The sequence below is a fragment of the Somniosus microcephalus genome, chromosome 7 (assembly GCF_052327205.1).
Source record: "Somniosus microcephalus isolate GS21.2 chromosome 7, FLI_Smic_1.0, whole genome shotgun sequence".
Lineage (NCBI taxonomy): Eukaryota > Metazoa > Chordata > Chondrichthyes > Squaliformes > Somniosidae > Somniosus > Somniosus microcephalus.
The window spans coordinates 275,280,125-275,301,226 of record NC_140993.1 but is presented as its reverse complement, the minus strand read 5'-3'; the positions used below and the strand labels follow the sequence as shown (position 1 = coordinate 275,301,226).

Below are 21,102 nucleotides of genomic sequence, written 5' to 3'. Positions count from 1 at the left end.
AACCATTCAAGCCTCTTGCCTGTGCCTATAATTTTCTTTAAGTGTAATTTAAAATAAAAGACTATCTAGGTAAAGGTGTATAATATATTGTATATAAGTATATTGTAAAGGTAATAAATACATTTCTTGCCAGTTGCATGATCGAAGCACTGGAACGACTTGGGGAAGGAGTGAGCGTATTGTAAGCCTCTGAAGCTCTGATATACTACCTGAGATCTCCAAAATGCTCCTTCTCAGGATTTCAGAATCATAAGATCTAGTAATGAGCCTTTGTTAAGAGTTAAAAGCCACGCTAAGCCTAATGGTTTAAAGTCAAATCAGTGCTCTCTGTCTTTGCCTCCGCTCCCGCTCTGCTACAACACAAGTATGAAATCAGTGCTGCAGGAGAAGGGACTGTGTGAGGGAACTTCACGAGCAATCACAGCCCAGACTGAAGAGGTAGCAGCTTCTCCTTGAGAATACAAGTACTTGTGTGAAACATTAGGGTTTTGGAAATAAATTGAAGGTAGAAAACTGGAAGATGACTGTTAAATGAAGATTGTTGAACTGGTCGCAAGTCTGTACAAAAAAATAAATGCCGTATAAAAATTGTTGGGTTCCTTGACCATACTGAAGGTACTAACATGTTTCAATTTGTCCAATCATGGATTTCCAAACTAGTAGGAGTGGAAGAGAACTCAAACAACTGGAGATGGTCCTTGTATAACATTCCCTAGCTCTGCATCAAGGCAAGACCAGTAAATTTGTGCTGTTATAAATTACTTCCTCTTATTGTCACAATCAGGAGAGGATTCTCCAAGTTTCCAGAAAGAAAAGCTCCTAATTGACAATAGGATAAGAATTCATAGGGTGTACTACTGGACTAGTGACACAGAAGCCTGGACTAATAATCCAGAGAATGAGTTCAAATCCCACCATGGCAGTTTGTGTTTAGGCTGGAATTTTCTGGGGTCTGTGTGGGTGCGATTGGAGGCGGGTCGGGAGGGAAATTTGAAAAACCTTGGAGCGGGTCGTAAACCCGCCGTCATCCCGCCCCCGTCGCCTTTCCCTTAAGTGCATTTGCCAGTGCATCAGCGACCTGTACAGCAGAGGCGACCGAGGTAATTGAGATCATTATGTCAGACCCTTAAGCGTCTTTTTAACCATACTTTTCAAATTTCCCTGAATGAGCATGGGAATCATGCAGCTCGGGAACCACGCCTGTGAACCTGAGGAGGAAGTTCAGTGGCCATTGATCCAGCTCATTAATGCTCAGCATGAAAAATACAATAAATACTCTCACCTGACATCTGGTCACTTTCTGAAAGCAGGTGCTGTTGCTGAGTGCATTGCCATCATAGATTTAGCTTTCTAGAGGTTGCAAGTGTTTCCAGCAAAGTCAGGATCCGCTGTCACCTCACTGGTAGAACCTATCCCACATTGACAGATTGCTTTGTCATCTCTACTTGACCGGCCATCTATTACACCAGAATGGATGCTGTTTATACTGTCTCACCTTGGTCTTCAGAATCAGACCTCGATGAGCCCCAACACCAGCAGCACCAACGACAACACAACCGCCAACCTTCTCCTCAACCACCTAATGCTGCACAGGACAGAGTGCAGCAGCACAGGGCTGCACCATGCCGGAGGCGATACCCCCAACACAGGGTATACAGGCAGAGGATGAGCTTCCTCAACATGACTGAGCAGTAGTGCCAAAGAAGGCTCAGGCTATCGCGCCAGGGTCATCGCAGACATTTGCAGATTGCTGGTGCAAGACCCGCTGCCCAGAGGAGCGGGTGGCCACACCTTACCAGTGGCTGTCAAAGTCACCAACACCCTCAACTTCTTCACCTCAGGCTCCTTCCAGGGATCTGCAGCAGACCTTTGTGGCATCTTGTAATCGGCCGCCCACAGATGCATCACATAGGTCACCAGTGCCCTCTTTGACAAGTCAGCCAATTATATCAACTTTGCCACTGATGAAGCCAGTGTTACTGAGCGGGCGCTGGCCTTTGTCGCTCTGGCTGGCTTCCCACGTGTGCAGGGGGCATCATCGAATGCACACATGTGGCCATCAGGGCACCCCATCATCACCCAGGAGTCTTTGAGGGAGTGCAAGTCCTTGTGGTTAACAATGTGCAGCTCGTCTGCACCCTTAGTAAGATCATCATGCATGTGTGCGCCAAATTTCTGGCAGCTGCCATGACTCTCTCATTCTGCGCCAGTCCACCCTCCCTCAGCTCTTCGCTCCTCCAAACAGACTTTCCAGCTGGCTGCTTGGAGACGAGGGCTATCCACTGAAGACGTGGCTCATGACACTCTTGAGGCCAAGTACTGAGGCCGAGGAGAGATATAATGAAAGCCACATTTCCACCAGACGTGTCATAGAGCAGACAATACGCATGCTGAAAATGCACTTCAGATAACTTGACTGATCTGGAGGAGCCCTTCAGTAGGCACCAGCCAGGGTCTCCAGAATCGTCGTGGTCTGCTGCGCCCTGCACAACATAGCGTTGCAGCGAGGATTAAAGCTGCATGAGGAGCAAGGCTCTGAGTGCACAGCCTCTTCAGAGGAGGAGGAGCAGGAGGAACCTGCGGTCCAGATCCCACCATTGCTGCTCAGGAGGCCAGGGATGGCCTCATCATGGCTAGATTTACTTAACTTCATGCATTACAACCATATGGCTGCCGCATGCTGTGCCAGGTTCGCACCTCACAGCAACACCATAAAGCATCCCTACAATGACCAAGCCCTTCCTTTCACACTGACCACCATTGCTGGAGGTAACGTTATGTCACAGTATCCACTCCAACTCACTAAGCCACTTCCAATGTTGCACACAAATTTGTCCAGTGGTGAAAATAAATATTTTTATCTGTGACATCACAGTAACAAACTTTACAGAAACATTTAGCAAAACACTCAAGAGACTACCCTAGTGCATCTACTTGTGTTACATCTTTTACGCGTGCTTCTATGAGGTGCAACCCCTGTGGCTTCAGCAGAGGTAGAGGCAGCCTGCTGCGACTGTGTTGACACTTTTGGCGGACTTCCTCTGGGTTTTGGAGCCTGTGATGGCCCCGCCAAAGTCTGCTCCTGCTGCAACTGTGCAGGGGCAGACTCTGCCTTTGCGATCCAAGGAGCCATCTGGGGCTCTGACTGAGGTGGGGGGGGCGGTTGGGGGGTGGGTGGGGGCAGGCAACGGGGGGGGGAGGTGTGAGTGCTTTGAGAGGAGCCCCCACTTACATGTCCCCTCTCACCATCATGCCTCTCACCATCATCCTCTCTTATGGGCCACCCGCACTTCCCTGCTAGCAAGGAGCTGGAGAGCACCTTGCTGTACAGCAGTGGGGCCATGAGGACCCACATCTAAGTTGACATTCCTCCTAGACAGGAGGTTTATGAGCATCTGCCATCTATTCTCTATAGCTAGCCATCTATTTTCCATAGAGACCATGTGCTCCTGTGAGTAGTGCATTAGCTGCTCCATGCAGGTGGCCATCCTTTCCATGGAAGAGCCGACAGTCGCCATCGCCTGTGACATGTTGGTGCTCATGTTGGAGATGGACCCCTCCATTCTCTGAACATTTGTAGATATCGTGGTCGCAAAACCTGTCAAAGTCTTCTGCACTTCTTGCTGCACCTCCAGGATTGCCCTCTTTCTGAATGGTCCCCGAAGCTTAGCATCTGCATGGAGCTGAACAGAGCTGGGAGCATCCTGCGCCCTCCGGCGAGGAGTCTCCACTGCTGCCTCCACCACCTGCTCTTGCTCACTTGTGAGTTGTCAGACACCAGGTGACAACACTACTCTGTCGTGTTGCACCCACTGAGGTGTGCATATCTGCGCTGGTGCTGGTGAAGGTGCTCCCTCAGAGGCTGGAGGCTCCTCTGAGGAGTCGTCTTCCTCTTCCTCCTGGACTGGGGTGGGGTCTCTTGCCGGAGCTGTGGGAGAGTAAAGAGATTAGTTAGATATCATATCAAGAATGGGCACAGATACCATTCTGCACATGATGAACATTCACTGGCTGCTGACATCAGCCCCCATATGAGTGACGACTGTATGCCATGTGGTTGTATGAGATGTAATTCTGTCACAAGGTCTCTCCGTCTCCCACCTCCAGCTGCTCTGCAACTTCCAAGGCAACCTCGTCTGCTGCTGTTAAGGTGGCCAATGATGAAGGGCCACCTCCAGTTCTCTCCCTCTCCCTCTTATTGTGGGATCTCTTTTCCTGCAAGGAGGGAAAGAGAAGGTTGAGTGAGAGTGATGGAATGAGTGTAAGGAATAGATGGGTTAAATCTGTAGAGGGTGACTGTGATGGAGTGAGGTGCCAATGCCAAGTGGCCTTGTGTGTTGTTAGTTGGTATGATTGCATTAGGCTGAAGGTAAGTGTGAGGGGTGGTTATTCAGATGGGGATGTGATAATGTAGATAGAGCGAGAGGGATGGGTGGGCATGCAAGGTATGTTGGTGTGAGTAATGATGTGCAGGAGCAGGGTTGGGAAGGCAGCGTGATGGGGATGTGATGAGAGGCACAGCAGGATGAAGTTGAGTGTGGCTTTGTACTAATGTTTCGTGATCTAATGAGATCATTGAAGTGTTTGCGGTAGTGCACCCAGGTCCTCCTCACAACATCCCTGCTATTGACTCTGCTATTTGGTGTCAGGCTCCTTTGGTCTGTTGGGGAGGTCTCTTGTGCCCATCGTAAGGGAAGAACACCTCCCTGCATGCTCTCATTCCGTCCACAAGCTTATGGAGGGAGTCGTCTGAGAACCTGGGTGCAGGCCTCTGACTCTGTGCAGTCATGTTTGCTAGTCTTTCCAATACTCCAATGGTCCAGTGCACTGCCTGCACAATCCTAGATGAACCTTCAAATGCAATGGGACCATGGCTCCTTTAAATATCCCGGCTGAAAACGTGTCATCGATGATGTCATCAGACCCACAGCATTCAATAAGGTCGGGTAACGTGTAGGGGGGCATCCTTTACCTGGTTTACGGTAATTTACCTGGTCAGGCAGCCGTTGCCTTTATTTGTGACCAATTCCAATCAGCGGTTTCGAATCGCTAAACCCCTCCTTCCAGTTCTGACTGGAGGAACTTATAATTAATGATATATTAAAACGGACAAATGGTCTGGATGCAAGAAAGTCAAATTTTATTAAAACTAAGAAACTACACCACACAATCAAAGTAATCACGGTAAAATTGCTTAAATAGGGGAGGAAAAACAGACACAACGAGGGAAATCGACTAAAATACAATTCTAACGAAATCCCCACTTTACTCCCACCCCTAAGCCTATCCTAAGTTGCCTTGTGGAAGGCCAGAACATTACATGCTCACCACTGCAATGCCAGCTCTGTGCCCTGCAATCTTGGATCTTCACTGCCCAGAAGTGAAAAACACCCCAGTGTTTTTAAAAGTAAGCTGCTGGTGTTTTACTTCTTCAGACAGACTCCACGCTGTAGAGAGAGGCACACGGAGGCAGGCCAGAGAGAGAGAGATGCCCCTGAGAAGCTATCTCTTATACCCCAATTTTGGGGCCCAAATGTTCCTGCCCAGATCTGGAAGTTTCTGGGCTAAAACAAAAGTGATCCAACTGTCCCCATTGTCCAGTAATGGGTGATTCAAACCCATTCAATTTTAAACTGTTCCTTTCCTCAGTCCAAATGTCTCTTCTGTGCTGAGTGATGGGCTATTGAACCATTTCCGTTCATCCTGATGGGTTTTGAATGGGGCTGTTTTACTATGTAAGCAGCCTGGAAGGCTATAGTAAACAGAAGCCATTGTCCTGTGGTCACTGAAACCGCAGCCTAAGTGGTTTAATCCCTTGTGTACACAAAGTAGCAGTTTCTGTAAACAAACATCGATTGTCTCTGCAGGGAGGGGAAACTCCCCTTTTGATTGACAGAATTTGATTGCCATTGCTTCACAGACACAGAAAACTGCTTCCAGGTCCTTTGTCCTTGGCCACGCAGTCTGATGGCCATTTTATCCCTGGGCAATTTACCAAACTCGAGTACATTTTTAAAATAAAATGTACTGTCTTAAGGTGTGCGATTTTTTTTACAAAGTTCTTTGATTCCGGTGTTGTCCAAGTGCTGCCTAGCTTAACGCAGGCTTCTTGTGGTTCTGGGTATGTTTTAAAACATTGTCCAACCCAGAGACAATTTAAATCACGCAAAGTCTTCGTCCACGATGTGGATTAATATTTCCTGATCTTCGGGGGCTGAGGGGATTTACGAACCCCTACAGGCGCCATTAATGGAAAGTTGATCTCAGGAGCGGGATGGAATGAAGAACAGGGTCACAACCCGCCACAGCAACCGCCTGCTCCCGACCCGCCCAGGTACAGAAAATTCCGGCCTTAGTTTTAAAAATCGGGAAATGGAAATCTGTATCAGTTAAAGTGACCATGAAGTTGTCAGATTGTTGCAAACTCTCAGCTGGTTCACTGATGTCCTTTAGGGAATGAAACCTGCCGTCCTTACCCGGTCTGGTCTACATGTGACTGCAGTCCCACTCCAACGTGGTTGACTCTTAACTGCCCTCTAAAGTGACCCAGCAAGCCACTCAGTTGTGTCTAGGCATGGGCAATAAATGGCAGCCTTGTGAGTGACGCCACGTCGCAAACATAAATTAAAAAGCCGATGGAACCACTGGCTTGAACTACAATCCTTGAAAATCCAAAGTAAATGCATTGATGGCCTTCGGGTCATTACCTTACCAACTGAGGGACAGAAGGTCGCGGATGGCCTTGGGGAGACCAGATTGCTGTTCTGCAAGGATGCACAAAACAGTATGTTGACCCTGGGAAAGTTTGTGTTGCCCTATGGGCCTTTATCAAGCTGACAGAATGGCGTTGAGGCAGTAATTGGCCAGTGAGTCTCATGTTAGTGTCTGGATTTTGTGATTATTATTATGGCTCTGACACAAGGGTCACTTAGAGTATACAACAATAACTGAATTCTGTACTAGATTCTGAAAGTACTCCCAGCGTAATAAATTTAGAACCTAACACAGTAGCAGGCATTTATTTTGCCTCATATTTTCATTTAGATAGTTTGCAGAGAAAATGAAAGATCTGTTAATACCATACTTTCGTTTGTTTTTATTTTCTGAATAAATGTTTACCAGCTGGAGATTAAAGGAACCATTTTCCACATGTGTACTCTTCGCATGGAGCATTGCCCACTGGGAAATTGCAGTTGCGCTTCCCATGATTTTCCATCCAATAATTATTAGAATTGAAAATTGAGTGGAACGCCCATGATTCCTCTGTCTACAGTCCTGGCTGCCGAGCCTCCGTGCGAGGGAGCGCCCGTTCAGAAAATCAGCCCTCGCATCTCTGATCGGTCTCTTTTTGTCTTTTTGATAGTCAACTTAGATGAAAGGAAGTGCCATTTAAAATAGAATTTTCTCTTCCCTTTCATTCCCCTGAAAAAAAAACCAGCCATTTTAATTTAGGGTTATTCTAATTGAGCATTTGGCTGATTCAGTTTCATTTTCATTTGTGTCCACATTTCTCTTTTTATTCTTAAGGTAAAGAGATGTGTGCATAGATTTTGGTCCCTGTTCTTATGAGGTTATTAGTCTCCTGAATTTTCTAGTGGTTTCTTTTGTTACAGTACAGAAGGAAATAGTGCTTGGGGGATTTGCAAGGTTTTCAGGCATGTTGGGCTCAATGGGCTCAATTTTAACTTTAAAGAGTGTGTGGATTTGCGAGCAGCTGGGTAGTTAAAAGTACTGAAATTGACAGCTCATCGGGAAGCCGACTTCAACCAGCCGGCTTCCACCTTTAACGTGGGCATGTTGGGCAATGTGCGAGAGACGTCCTCGGGAAAGGTGGGTTACCTGATTAAACCAACTTACAGATAGTTAAAGGCTATTAACAGCCTTTTTTTTTACCTGTTTTTGGAACTTTTACTGGTTGTCCAAGGGATTCCTGGGCTTGCTGAACCTCACCACAAATTACATTAAAAAAAAAATCTCTCAAATACTCAGACCTCACACCTGCTTCCTTGCCTAAGGGAAAGGCTTTTGCTGACAATACCTGTGCTGAGAGTTTGGTTTCAGTAGTTTGTAGGTGATTTGTACAACTTTGGAAGTCACTCTCAGTACATTGGAGGATTGTACCTCTCCACTTTACTTCTATCAAATATCAGATCAGCATAGGTGCCACTTCTGCTGATTTACCTTGGACCTCAGATGAGGACCAAAACGAGCACCAGCAGCAACAACACCAGCAGGAGCAGCAGCCTACTCACCGAACTGCCAATCCATAAGCGAGAGGGGATGAGCACCGGGGTGCAACTCGTAGGAGGCAATACCCCCAACACAGGGTATATAGGCAGAGGATCATCTTCCTGGACATAAGAACATAAGAAATAGGAGCAGGAGTAGGCCAATCGGCCCCTCGAGCCTGCTCCGCCATTCAATAAAATCATGGCTGATCTGATCCTAACCTCAAATCTACTTTCACTCTCCATCCCACCCGAACCCATGTGATCTCCCGGGAGAGGCGAAAAACCAGATAAAAAACCCAATGGCCAATTTGCGATAAAAAAATCTGGGAAATTCCTCTCCGACCCATCTAGGCGATCGAAACTCGTCCAGGAGATCACTCTGTCCCTGTATTTCCTGCAGTACTTACCTTCTGTAAGAGGTGATTTCCACCCCAGCCAGGAACAGGCCCAATTTACTCTTGAAGGACTCCAAGCTGGCAGCCTGTTCCCAAGGTCTTCACTAATCCCTGTGAATAGAACCATCTCATGAAATCTAACACAGAATTAGAACACAAGAAGTAGGAGCAGGACCAGGCTACACGGCCCCTGGGCCCGCTCTGCCACCCACAGGGCCATGACCGATCCGAACCTAGACTCATGTCCGATTTCCTGCCCGCTCCCCGTAACCCCTAATTCCCTTTACTTCTAGGAAACTGTCTATTTCTGTTTTAAATTTATTTAATGATGTAGCTTCCACAGCTCTCTGGGGCAGCAAATTCCACAGACCTACCACCCTCTGAGTGAAGAAGTTTCTCCTCATCTCAGTTTTGAAGGAGCAGCCCCTTATTCTAAGATTATGCCCCCTAGTTCTAGTTTCACCCATCATTGGGAACATCCTCACCGCATCCACCCGATCAAGCCCCTTCACAATCTTATATGTTTCAATAAGATCGCCTCTCATTCTTCTGAACTCCAATGAGTAGAGTCCCAATCTACTCAACCTCTCCTCATACGTCAACCCCCTCATCCCCGGGATTAACCGAGTGAACCTTCTTTGTACTGCCTCGAGAGCAAGTATGTCTTTTCTTAAGTATGGACACCAAAACTGTATGCAGTATTCCAGGTGTAGTCTCACCAATACCTTGTACAACTGAACACCAGTGCCCCAAGGAGGTTCAGGCCATCGCATCAGGCCGTGGCAGACATTTGTAGCCTGCTGGAAGAAGACCTGGTGCCAAGTGGACACGCATTACCAGTGGCTGTCAAAGTGACCACCGCTCTCAACTTCTTCAGTTCAGGTTACTTCCAGGGATCTGCAGGAGATATTTGAAAGATCTCAGTTGGCCACCCACAAATGCATCACCCAGGTGACCGATGTCATGTTTGATAAGGCAGGCAATTATGTACACTTTGCCACCGATGAAGCTAGTGAAACGGAGCGGGCGCTCAGCTTTGCGGCTCTGGCTGGCTTCCCACGGGTGCAGGGCCTCATCAACTGCACACATGTGGCCATCAAGGTACTCCTAGATCACCCAGGAGTGTTCGTGAACCGTAAGGGCTTCCACTCCATCAATGTGTAGCTCATCTGCAATCATAAAAGATCACCATGCATGTGTGTGCCAGATTCCCAGGGAGCTGTCATGATTCATTCATCCTGCACCAGACCACCCTCCCTCAGCTCTTCGCAACTCCGACCAAACTTACCGGCTGGCTTCTTGGAGACCTGGCTGAAGACGTGACTGATCACACCCTTGAGGAGGCCAAGCAATGAGTCCGAAGAGCACTACAATCTGACAGGATGTGTAATATAGCAAGCAATCTGGATGCTGAAGATGTGCATCAGATGCCTGGAGAGACCTGGAGGAGCCCTTCAATACGCACCAACCAGGGTCTCCAGAATGCCCATGGTGTGCTGCGCTCTGCACAGCAAAGCGCAGCAGCAAGGATTGGAGCTGCTGGAGGAGCAAGGTGCAGAGAGCAGCGCCTCTTCGGAGGAGGAGAAGGAACAGGAGGAACACGAGGAGGAGGAGGAGGAACCCGAAGTGGACATGGCACCAGCAACGGCGCACATTGCTGCCCAGGATGGCCTCTTAATGGCATGATTTAGTTAGGTTGCACCAGTGTACCCATATGGCACCCAGATATTGAACCAACTACCCCCCCCCCCCCCCGCACCACAAAGCAGTCCTGTCTCTCACATCCATTGCTCTAAGTTAAATAATGTCTTACCATTCACTCCAACTGACAAGGCTACTTGCCAGGCAGCAGGCAAGAATGGATAAGATGGGACAGTGGTGCAAAGAAATAGGTTTCTGTTTACTTTTTGAGCCACATAAAATTAACAATCTAACACTTTGTAACACACCCATGTGAATACCCTTGTGCATCTAGAATTCTTTAGTCTTCCTCTTCCTGCCACTCCTACGCCATGCAACCTCTGGCTTCAGCAAAGGTAGAGGCATGCTGCTTACTTCCCTGCTCTGACTGCTTAGATACTTTTGGTGGAGGTCCTCTGGGTTTTGGAGCCTGTGAGGGCCCCGCCAAAGACTGCTCCTCCTGCATCTGTGCAGGGGCAGACTCTGCCATCGGGACATGAGGCAGCATGTGGGGCTCTGACTGAGGAGGAGGCAATGGGGGAGAAGTGGGAGCACTTTGAGCAGAGCCCCACTTCCATGTCCCCTCTCCCCATCATCCCTCTCATGGCCCACTCGCACTTCCCTTCCAGCAAGGAGCTGAAGAGCACTTTGCTGCACAGTGGGGTAATGAACAGGCAACTCTAGATCCTAGATAAGGTTGCATTCAGAGTGTGCAAGGTGTTGGTCAGAGCAAACATGCACTCATTTGAATGCCGCCTTTGATGCTCCATGCAGGTGGCTACCCTTTCCATGGACGAATACATCATTGCACTGGCCTGCGACATCATGCCAGTCATGCTGGAGAGGGACTTCTCCATTCTCCCTGCAAGTGAGCATTCGCGGCTGGAAATCCTGCCAGAGCCTCCCGCATTTTCTGTTGCTCCTGCAAAATTCGCTTTGCCAACGGCCCCCGAGGTTCAGCATCTTTGTCCAGCTGAGCATTGCTTGGAGTGTCCTGCTCCCGCCGACGAGGACTCTCCACTGCTGCCCCTGTCTCCACCATATGCTCCTGCTCACCTGATGTGAGACACACCAGGTGAAAACACTAATTTTTGACTTAGTGGATCCACCGACATGTGTGTATCTGCGCTGGTGCTTGGTGTGCATGGGCCCTGTGATGGTGCACCCTCAGAGTCTGCGACCTCCTCTCAGGAGTCATCTTCCTCCTCTGGCTGGACAGTGAGGGAAGACACTTGATGGGCCTGTGGGAGAGTAAAGACATTAATTAGAACTGTTATGATAAGAATGTTTTAAGTTACCATTATGCATATGATCTTATTTCAGTGGCTGCTGACATCAAGTCAACATGAGTAACTGTGGTATGCCATGTGGCTGCATGATATTTAATTCTGTTACCAGGTAGCTGGGAGTTCCCCCGCTCTCTATCTCCGACTGCCAGCAGCTCCGCAACTCTGCCTATCTCCAGAGCCTCTTCCTCTGCTGCAGTCACTGGAGGACCACCTCTGGTTCTCTGCCTCTCCAGGGTGTTCTGCGCGCTCTTTTCTTGCAAGGAGGGAAACAAGAGACCTTTGAGTGAGAGTCATGGAATGAGTGGAAGGGATGGATGGGCAACATCTGTAGAAGTTGCCTTTTTTTATTCGTTCATGGGATCTGGGTGTCGCTGGCAAGGCCAACATTTATTGTCCATCCCTAATTGCCCTTGAGAAGGTGGTGATGCGCCGCCTTCTTGAACCGCTGCAGTCCGTGCGGTGAAGGTACTCCATCAGTGATGATAGGTAGGGAATTCCAGGATTTTGACCCAGCGACGATGAAGGAACGGTGATATACTTCCAATTTAGGATGGTGTGTGACTTGAAGTGGAACAATGAGGGAGCGGCGTGACATTGCATTAAGACGAGGGTGAGTATCAATGGTGGATGGGCAGATGGGAATGTGAGTAAGTGCATAGACAGAGAGGGATGGGTGCACCTGCAATGTAGGTTGGTGTGAGGAGTGATGTGCAGGAGTAGGCTTGGGAAGGCACACTGAGGGGGCTGGGCTGATGCACACATCAGGATGTAGGGAAATGTGGCACTGTATTCACCTTTCCTGACCTCATGAGGTTGTTAAAGCACTTTCTGCACTGGACCCAGGTCCTGCCAACAACACTCCTGCTGCTTACTTCTTCAGAGATCTCCGGCCATGCCTTCTTTGTCTGGACAACTGGCCTCTTCCTCCTATCAGCAGGGAACAGGATGTCCCTGCGGGCCCTAATTCCTTGGAGTAAGATTTCCAGGGAGGCATCACTAAATCTTGAGGCAGCTTTCTGTCGTTGAGCCTTTTAAAATAATCTAGGGAAGAGATAGCAGAGGTATTACTACACATATTTAATAATTCATTAGAAATAGGTGTAGTGCCAGAGGACTGGTGGATAGCTAACGTAATACCTATATTTAAGAAGGGGGATAGAACACATCCAGGGAACTATAGACCAGTCAGCTTAACATCTGTGGTAGGAAAAATAATGGAATCCCTACTAACGGAGAGAATAGAAGAACATCTAGAAGCCAAAAATATAATAATGAATCATCAGCATGGATTTCAAAAGGGAAAGTCTTGCTTGACCAACCTCTTTGAATTTTTAAAGAGCAACAGAGAGAATAGACAAGGGTAATGCAGTAGATGTAATTTATCTAGATTTTCAAAAGGCCTTCGATAAGGTACCACATAAACTAATGAATAAGGTCAGAGAATGTGGAGTCAGGGGACAAGTAGCAGAATGGATTGCTGGCTGGCTTCAAGACAGAAAGCAGAGAGTAGGGGTAAAGCGTATCTATTCACAGTGGCAGAAGGTGGGTTGTGGTGTTCCACAAGGATCAGTGCTGGGACCACTGTTGTTCACAATTTATATTAACGGTTTAGACTTTGGAATCAAAAACACAATTTCTAAATTTGCGGATGACATCAAATTAGGGGGAAAATTTAATACTGAGGAGGACTGCAACAAATTACAGGAAGACATTAATAAAGTTGCAGAATGGGCATATAATTGGCAAATGAAACTCTACACAGATAAATATGAGGTATTACATTTTGGTAGGAAGAATAGGGAGGCCACTTATTACTTGGTGGGTGTGAATCTGTGTGGGGTAGAGGAGCAAAGAAATCTTGGGAGTACAAATACACAAATCACTAAAAGTAGAGACACAGGTTAACAAGGCAAACCAAGCACTAGGGTTTATTTCTAGAGGGATAGAATTGAAAAGTAGTGGAGTTATGCTAAACCTGTATCGAACCTTGGTTAGACCACACTTACAGTACTGCGTATAATTCTGGTTGCCATATTATAAAAAAGATATAGAGGCACTGAACAGGGCGCAGAGAAGATTTACAAGGATGATACCAGAAATGCGAGGGTATACCTATCAGGAAAGTATGAACAGGCTGGGTCTTTTTTCGCTTGAAAAAAGAAGGGTGACCTAATTGAGGTCTTTAAAATTATGAAAGGTTTTGATGGAGTAGATACAGAGAGAGTGTTTCCACTTGTGGGGAAGAGCAAAACTAGAGGTCATCAATACAAGATAGTCACCAAGAAATCAAATAGGGAATTCAGAAGAAACTTCTTTACCCAAAGAGTGGTGAGAATGTGGAACTCTCTACCACAGGAAGTGGTTGAAGCGAATAGTATAGATGCATTTAAGGGGAGGCTAGATAAGCATATCAGGGAGAATAGAGGGTTATGCTGGTAGATTTAGATGAGGAAAGACTGGAGGAGGCTCGTGTGGAGCATAAACACCGGCATGGACTGGTTGGGCTGAATGGCCTGTTTCTGTGCTGTATATCCTATGTAATCCTATGTAGTATGGAACAATATCAAATTCTTTCCAACAACCTATGTTCCACCTCCACCAACCTTCAACTGTCATCTGTGCATTGCTCTTTTAAATTCCTCATTGGGAAAATGCTGGAGTCCATCATTAAGGAAGTGATAGCAGGATACAGGAAACTTTGTGATATCCGGCACCGACGGGACCGAGCTGTTGCCGATCTATCAAAACTGCTGGACAAACCAGCGCTAATGTTGAAGCATACGGAGGTTTTCAGCTCCGCATCTGGCAACAAACAGCTTCTAAACAGTCGGCCTGTACCTTGGAAGCGTCTCTGTAGCTTAGCAACAGCTTCAGAAAGACTTTGCAGAGCCTGACTGTTGAAAAAAAAGCCACGAGAAGAAAAAAAAGCCACGAGAAGAAAAAAAAGCCACGAGAAGAAAAAAAACCTAACAAAATGGCTCCTGATTTCTGCCGGTGGATCGAGGTTTTCGGACATTCAACCTCCGGACAAACCAAAGTTTCCTGTATTTAGAAAATCATAATATAGTCAAGCAGAGTCAGCATGGTTTTATGAAAGGGAAATCATGTTTGACAAATTTGCTAGAGTTCTTTGAGGATGTAACGAGCAGGATGGATAAAGATAAACCAGTAGATGTCATGTATTTGGATTTCCAGAAGGTGCCACATAACAGGTTATTACACACGAGGGTCCAAATGACCTACTCCTGCTCCTGCGTCTTATGTCCTTATGAATTCGAGTCATACGTGACGTCATTACGCCTGCTCCCGTTAATTGGTCAGGCAACCCGGTAGTCTGATTGATTTGCAGTGGCTAAAGGCGCCTCTCCAACTTCTGGGTTCCTGACGCAATCTACGGCCTCCACCCCACCCCCCCCCTTGCTGCCTGTATGTCTCCAAGGCAAAAATTCAGGCCAACGACTGCTGTGTGAACTCGCTGACTACTGCGGGACTGGTTAAATCAGCCACCCTTGGAAAGCAAGGAATTGATTCATCAATTTAAATTTAGGCCCAGTTTATATGTTATTGTTGCTACTTGCTGCTTGTTACTTGTTTTTTCTAATGAGTGTGATGGCCCACGAGAGAATGAGCTTATGCTGAAGCTATATTTACTGCTTGGTTTGTGTTTTTTTTATTGACCAATTTACATACTTGATCATTTTTGGTTCTTTTTTATGATTTGTGGAGGTTTAGTCCTTGTCTTCTCCTTAAGATACTTGATTAGGATGGTTCAGTAGTGGATAGTATTGCTGCAAAGGGTGGGTAGCTTTGTTGCTCAGAAACAAAAGAATAACGTGACCTATGGAGCTATTAACCCCCATTTATATTGTGTGATTATTTGCACGGGGTCTTCTGCATCCTTCTGCGCATGTGCACTGTATGCAGGCGGAGTCTAAACACAGTCCCGCCCCTCCACCGGAACCGCACATGCGCACCTGACGTCGTGGCTACGCATGCACACTGGAGGTTCCAAGTGCGCATGTGCCTAGCCGCAGGGCTGCAGCCTCAACCATGCTTTCCTCGGCTTCCTGTGGAGAAGGTTTGGGTGGGGTGGAGTGGATGGGGGGGCGAGAGAAGTTCAGGAACTTGGGGTGGGGAGGGAAGAGAAGGTTAAGATCTCGGGGTTGGGGGGAGGAGAAGGTCAGGAACCCAGTTTGTGGGTTTGGAGCACGGAGAGAACAGTGGGAATGGTGGAAGAACATGATCCAGGTCTAAAAGGTGGGAGGATGAAAGCGAGAACATGATCCAGATGGGAAGACACATCACGTTCTCCCCCTCTGTTAGACGTGGATGAATTAGTGAGTCCCTTCTCGCTCACTGAGCAGGTGAACATCCTCGCCCCAGTGTGAACTCGATGGTGTATCAGTAGGTTGGATGTGCACACGCACCCAACACAAAAGCATCCACAAACCACACACACACGGTCCCTTCATTCAGAATTAAAGAATTTTTAGCACTTCCAGCAGGAAAAAAAAATAAAACTCCAAATCCACTAATTAGAATATAAAGGCCTAGAAATTGGGTATAGCCCCGCTTGGGGCGTTAGAATTGGCGCTGCGCAAAGTTTATAGCCAGACGCAACTTATCGCCACCTGGCGCGATACTGGGTTGCATCGCCCCTAAAGGTGATTGAGGCGTGAATTCAGGCGCTAAACTTCCGGCGCAACCCAATATCGGAGCGGACGGGCGCAGCGCAGGTGCTCTCAATTACCGATGACCACGAGACTTCCAGGCGCCGGCCAGCCCTTAAAGTGGTGGGTCAGTCAGCTTCAGCATCCACACTCTGCGCCTTGCAGGCCTCAAAATCGGCGCAGGCCCTTCTCTGGCGCTAAAAACTTGGACCAGATGGAGAAGGTGAGACAGAGCGCTTCACCAATGAGGCTCTGGAGCAATTGGTGGCCGCAGTGGATGCCGGCGAGATGTTCTTTACCCAGACAATGGCAGGAGGCCGAATCATAAGGACTACCGACGAGCTTGGAGGGATGTATGCCAGAGGGTCAACTCCAGCAGCATGGTGACCAGGAGCCCTGTCCAATGCAGAAAGAAATTCAACGACCTCACTCGGGTCGTGAGGGTGGGTGTTGTTTCTGCAAACTTCTGCATCCCTTCATTTGCACCTGACTTTATGGCTACAGGGTGGCCTGTGCCCCATTGGCCATCTGCCAGCAAGCACCCATGGCCCTTTCTGGGCACACACATGCACATTTGACTCAAGGCATCATGTAAGGGCTCTTGCACCATGGGGGGCATGAGATGATCACTCAGGGCATCAGGTAACATAACTTCCCCTCCTTTCCCCTGCAGTCCAAGCTGGCGAGGATTGGCAAAGACCAGCTTCGCACCGGTGGAGGATCTCCACAAGTGGTCACTCTCACGGATCTCGAGGAGAGAGTCCACCAGATTCTTGGAGGACGTCTGAGTGGTCCTGTAACCACTGCAGCTGCCGACCCCATTGTCGACAGCGATGGTAAGGTTCTCACCTTTTACAACTGTCTCCTTCCACTTGTTGCCCCCGCCAGCATGCTTTCTCACTGTGGACCCATGTCATAGCCTTGCCGCAATCTGGCATCCCTTGCTGCCAAGCTGTCCTTTTGCTAAAGCCACTCTTCCACCTCCCTGCTTTCAGATGCTGCATCACTAGCTCAGGAGCCGGGCCCTCAAGCTGCCAGTGCCAGTGCCTCCAAAGGCTCAATGAGAAAAGTACTGTCCAACAGAAGGTCAGCAACTCTCTCCAGCAACGATCAGAATGGCCAGCCCAAATGGCTGCAGCTTTTATACTAGTGCTGTCCCCTTTAAATAGCGCCCCCCGAGTCCGAGAAGGGCCTGGGAACGCTCCATCCAACTGTCTCTAATAGCGCCAGGCGGAAAGGTTGCGGGTGCTACCGAGTATCCGGTCCGGGGCGCCAAAAAGGCGTTGCACACTGAAATGACGTCATGATCTGCCTGCGGGCGTGCGCAAAGAGTTAGCGCCGGCGCTAAAAGGATACTCAATATGGGAGGTGGCGCTATATTCACTGCGCCCACCCGAAAATTGGGTAACGCCCCAATTCTCGGGCTCTTTAGGCGCTAATCGCTGGCGCTAGCAACCGAATTTCTAGGCCAAAATCTTTTATTTTTCCAGCCAAGGACAACTATAATTACAACTGCAGAACACTAGATAACAGAGGATCTTCACGAGGCTAACTACACTTCCACTTTCTGTAGGCTGACTGACGACTGGATCTAATTACACATTGCAGGGTTTCTACAGCAGGCAGGATCAAATTGTATATTCCAGCCAAACTGTTGGGTGTGACTTGTCTGCCAAGGGGACCACTCAGAAATCTGGTCCAACCCACTGGTGTTGCAAATAAACGTTGCCCTATTCATATGTTGTCTCAGCAGTTTGGTTTTGGGGGAATGGGTGAACCATGGACCATTAGCATAGTGCTTTCATTTGTTGGTGGTCAGGCATAGCTTTTTTTACAGAATGATGGTTTAGATCATCAAGTGTTTCAAATCACTGTCTCACCCCAGGTTGAGGGTCAGCGTCACTCTCATTGATTAGAGTTCATTGAGTGAGCAGGAAGCCGACAAATAGATTTTTTTTTAAAAATCTTGATGCAGGGCTAATAGTGAAGGATATCACCAAGGTACAAAAGAGAGAAGTCAAGGTAGATCAAGTAATAGTGGTTAGGTGATATCTAGGCTGGGCTATAAAATTCTGTGGGTTGTAGTTCAGTGGGAAGACTGAGGAAGTGTAAGAAGTTCTCTAGTTTTGAGGACCTGGTAAAATTTGAGCTCGAGTAGGACCTGGTATGTGAAGTCTTTTATTTCAACAGATTGAGGATACAGGAAGGAGAAAATAACATCTAGAAGTTGGAGCTTAGTAGGAACAAGGGGCACCAAATGTAGTACAGTAGTTTGAATGAAAATAGAGAAAGATATGAAAGGTTGTGATGATGACCGAAGCATTGGAGGGTAGGGTGAGAGAGGAATTGCCCATTAGATGAGCAGCTTTTACTTGTAACTAGCACAGTAGGTGCTAGAGCAGTATTCCCAGATACGGCAACAGTATGCAAGTCTTTGACCGATTTGAGCAGTATAGAAAGTTAAGCATTGTTAAAGAAAAAGAAGTGTTTGGCACAAAATGGGAAATTGAGCTTCGTGGAGAGAATTTTAGAATTGGAGTAGATGTGAGAGTTCCATCTCCGATCAGAAGAGATAGTGAGGCCAAGAATGCCAACAGCCTAATGTGTTGGATTGATTAATATTTGCCAGACTCCAACATAAGACTTCTGAGTTTTGTAGTTATTTTAAATTAATTGTTTTGTCTTAGGCGGATTATATTTTGTGGGAGATTCACCAATTAGCTGTGTTTGGAAATACCTACCAAGAGGAGTCTCGAGTTGGTTTAGGACTAGTGGGGAGCAGCTAGTTTCTGTCCTCACTACTCATTTCTAAACACGGTCAGAACAGCCTGCTCCTTCCCCCACCCATCATTTTTTCACCATGGCCTGTAATTGATATCTGTGCTTTTTTCTGTTAGTCAGGGTCAAGTTTGTGGCTTCCCCAATTGATAGTAGATACACCTTCAGATTCTGCATTTAACTGTCAGTTGTGAATATGTGTATTTTAATTATTTCTTCAAAGCACCTGTACACTGAATATATGTGTGTTTTTTGAACTTCTAAAAAGCAGTAAGTTTTATTTAGATGTGTTCTTAAGGTACTTGCACATCAAGGAGTGTTCTGATAGAGATCTAATCAAAACCTCTTAATATATTTAATAAATTTTTGTATTTAGTACAGTTCTCTGTTATCCTATATATACAATGTAGTGAATTTTCCTGTGATTTATTGTTTAGCTATAACCTGGTAATACTGCCGGTCCTATCACGATCCCATATACCTACAGGTCCTACACCATAACATTGGTAATACCTTTTGTCCAACGTCATACAGGACTACTATCATCTTCCAACGGCACTGGAAAACTTCCACATCAAACAAAAGGAATTCTGGACTGCTCTACAATGGTAAGAAAATCATTTCAAACAGGAAGTTCACTGTTTTATATTCTAGACAAAAAGGTGTGTACTAATCCAATCCCTATGTTCCAAACTGTTGAGCGCCTGCTCTTGGTTTTGGAGCCCATTGAATGAGATTATTGCTTTGTACTTGGAATATAGGTGACCATTGTAATCCGTGCACATTTATAAACAGTTTATTTTACCGTACAGAGACAGGATTCATCCAGCGATGTATTAAAAAAAAAAAAAGTTGTTTAGAAAAAAAACATTCAATTTGCAGTGTGGTATGTGAAAACAGTTCTAAACGCTTCAATATTATAAATTTGTTCTTTTAATTTTATATCAGATAAAATGGTACACGTGCTCAGCATTTGATTAACTTGGCTGTACGGATATTTTAATGAATTATTATTGAAATTTCAAAAAAGTAATGTTTTTGTTTGGAGGATTTGTCACCTTTTTATTCCTTCCCGCATTGTCTCCGATTTTGTTCTAACTAAGCCATGCACATCCTGTAGCCAAGAGGTCAGATCGGTGCCCTGTTCTCAGGCCTGTGTCGTTCCTAAGCTAGTTGCCAGTTATATACCTGAGAGAGGTCTGTGTTGACTGGTTTCTTCAGTTTCCTCCTTCCTAGTGACATGGCACAAGATTGATTATGCCCCCATGAATGATGGGATAATTGTGTTAACTGATAGGATGGCAAAACCTATCTGAAGCTGCATTTGAATTTATGGCGAGTTTAAGACAAAAAACTAATTTTCTAGATCTTTGAAAAAAGATGTTGAGAAAAATTATTTCAATCATCTTGCTTTTAGCAACAACTTCAGGTTGTTGAATAATCAGAGCAGTGGAGAGAGCCAGCAGCCTGTTCAGAGAGTGAATGGGATAGAGCAGAGCAACATCAACCCTCAGAAAATGAGAGTGTGCAACAGTGCCAGAGGCAGCTTGCAGTGAAAGAGAGAAGGAAAGGGCTGGGAAGGATCAGTGACACATTGAGATATTGGGTTGGGGGAGGTGGGGGGTGGTGGCATAGGAGGCTGGGCAGTAGCAGTAATCCAGAGACTGAAAGACAGTAGGCCAGTAGCAGTAGAGCGTGTCTAGTAACAGTGGAATCTGGAGCGAGAGAGTGCTGTCTTGGAGAGAGCGTGGCAAATGGCATAAGCACCGCTAGTGGAAAAAACCAGAGGCAGTATTTCCCAGGCCAGGCTAGAAATTGTATTAATATATATTAGGGCAGGAAAGGACACTTTAAGGTCGCAAGAAGTTTATACATATTTTGTAGATCAAGCTCTCAGTTGCTGAGGAGTATGGAAGGTGAAATGAGAGCAATGGTTTGTGTGTGCTGTGTTATGGTTATGGTTATTAGAACTGTAGAGTTCAGGCATGGCTATTGTAAACACTGTTAGATTAATCAAGGGTCTGAAGGAGAGGAATAGAGGAACTGGTGAATAGGGTTG

General features: G+C 46.7%; 1 protein-coding gene across 22 annotated transcripts in view; it reads left to right on the top strand.

The window, feature by feature from the left end:
* LOC147115349 (cAMP-regulated phosphoprotein 21-like) overlaps positions 1 to 21,102 on the top strand; it is a 789,554-nt gene that overhangs the window by 345,357 nt on the left and 423,095 nt on the right. For 2 of the 22 annotated variants that reach the window (XM_085993830.1, XM_085993829.1), the window contains one exon: positions 19,578 to 19,651. The exons of the other annotated variants lie outside the window; for them this stretch is intronic. The gene's annotated coding sequence lies outside the window, so the exon portion shown is untranslated. The remainder of the gene's footprint in view (positions 1 to 19,577; positions 19,652 to 21,102) is intronic. 22 annotated transcript variants of the gene reach the window in all.